This window comes from Adiantum capillus-veneris, chromosome 7 (assembly GCF_014529385.1).
Source record: "Adiantum capillus-veneris isolate H3 chromosome 7, ASM1452938v2, whole genome shotgun sequence".
In the NCBI taxonomy this organism is placed as follows: Eukaryota; Viridiplantae; Streptophyta; class Polypodiopsida; order Polypodiales; family Pteridaceae; genus Adiantum; species Adiantum capillus-veneris.
In genome coordinates this window covers 51,319,260-51,321,617 of record NC_140937.1, presented here as the reverse complement: position 1 = coordinate 51,321,617, position 2,358 = coordinate 51,319,260, and positions in this window count along the sequence as shown.

Sequence of the window (2,358 nt, the reverse complement as noted above, 5' to 3'; positions counted from 1 at the left end):
ATTTTTGTTGAAGCCTTAAATCTCCCAAAAAAAGGAAAATCCATGAGGTCTAAAGAAAAGAAGAGAACGGGGATGTTCACTCGCAACATTGTTGCGGCTACATTCCAAGACATGATCCACAAGTCCGCAGAGGAACCCATTCGCCTCTTCCACCAACACTCCCATTTTAGACCTTGCACCACTTGTCACAAGATCAAAGAGGAAATTAGTGCATGGATACTTTAGCAAAGCTTGAATGGATCTATGGAGAAGAAGAGAAAGAGAGATAGAAAGAAGAAGTAATGGACACTTTTGAGGTGCCAGAGACTCAGCAAGTGGAGCCACAATCTTCTCCCATCTCTCTGAGAAATCACAAGGAGATGCACCATCCCCAGTAAGGACTGAAGTCAGCCAACCAGAGAATATCCAGCAAGAAGAAAAGATGGAAGAACCAGTGCTAACAAAGCTAAGCACTATTGAAGCAGTACTAGATGAAGGCAAAATAGATATTGAGAAAGATGATGAGAACAAACTAAAGACCAGCAAGAGCTTACCAGCAAATAGAGCTTCAAGAAGATTCAAAGGTATCAACCCCAAAAGACACCACACCTATTGAAACATAAAAAGAAAACGTGCAATAAGAGGATCACCGGAGGAAGCTAGTACCTCCCAAACATCTAACATATAGGAGATTGAGCAGTATGCTCAATTTTCATATCACTTTGTAGAAAAGAGGAAGACCGCAGTCTATGCCAAATAAGATAAAAACAAATCAATTGAGGCCACCAATTTACACTAATTGCCAGAATAGACATGGGGGATGGCTTTGTGTAAGAGTATAGCAATTTATATAAGCAATCCCAAGCACAAATTTCTAGCTTGAAAGAAGCTAGCATAAAATAGATGTCTAAACTACTGATACATCTCTTTTCTTTCTCACACCTTAAATGCCCCATTCTCTCCTTTTGGTGTCATAGAATCCACTTTCACTCTAGTGAACCAGCTGACCATAACTAGTGAAGGCCATGAAAAAAGTTGCAAGAAGTGAATGCCACTTTACTTGACACTAATGCACATGCACAGTAGCTAAAGATCGAGCTCAAAGTTGCCAATCTCCAAGCAACACAAGGGGAGGCATGCAAAGTAAACTGCTAGAGGAGCTAAAGATGAACCCCACGGTCCTCATAGTGCAAGGATCTAATATGGCCTATCAAGCAATGGAAAAGCAGAACAAGGATTGGGAGACAAAGCTCAAGTTGGAGGAAATGCAGAGAAGGGAGTTATCACTCTCCTTTATGACTAAGGAAGAAGCTTATTAGAAATAGATAGCGGAATTGAAAGTGGCCTTAGCAGCTGCCAAGATCAAATAAAGGGCAAGGAAAAGCTATCAAAAGAAGATTCTACCAAAATCAGTGCCACCAGATAGCTTTATAGATGTAACTAGAAAAGCCTTGAAGGTGAGCATAGAAGTAGAAATTGAGGATATATGGAGAGAAGCAATGACTTGGGAGCAATGTATCTTACACTCTACCAATGTTTCTCAGCTGACCTCCAAGCAAATAGACACATGGCATTAACAATCTCTCCCATATCCTCTTGTGGAGTATGAAATTCTCAAGGTCAAGGAAATATTAATGAAAGATCAAGCAACGAACACTATAGATCCACACTAGGCTTGAGAAAATCTTGGCTAAAGAGGCATCCAAGGTATTTTATCATGTACACTCAAGATCCAACAGAGATTTGCAAGGATCCAACATTTTTTTCAGTGCGCCTAGAGTCCGAAGTTGGGACAGCCATCAGATCCTCAAGAAAAATCCTACATGGCTCAACTAACCCAAACTGAATCCACACAAGGGCAAGGCAAATGAAGATTATATGCTAAGGACACTCTCAAGGGCTATAGATATCTTTAAGATAATTCCAAATATAGCTTGTATCATGTTCATAAAGGTTGCAAAGATGATCCACCAAGCAAAGCAGGCACATGCCCCATGGATGGCATTTCTAAGAAGCCAATCAAGAACTTTGTTACGACCTGTCAGATCACCCGCCTCGACAAAGTCCTATATGATATATATGATAGGGTAATGTTCTTACCCTCCTACTATAGGCTTTCTACAAGGGATTCTTCACTTTCAAATCCAAAATCTTTGGCCGCATCGTAAAAAACCTTCATGCCAAATATATGGGATACACCGCTATGGAGCTCAGCGCTCCGATAGACTTATAGTTCCTGGCAGAAGCAGAGTAAAAGCTTTGAATAAAGTATTACAAATATCTTGAAGCCTTGAAGAAGTAGTGGATAGCACGGAAACTAGAGCACTACCCGATCACATGAAGTTGTGCCACGGACGACCTAGGCTAGGAGGGGGAAAA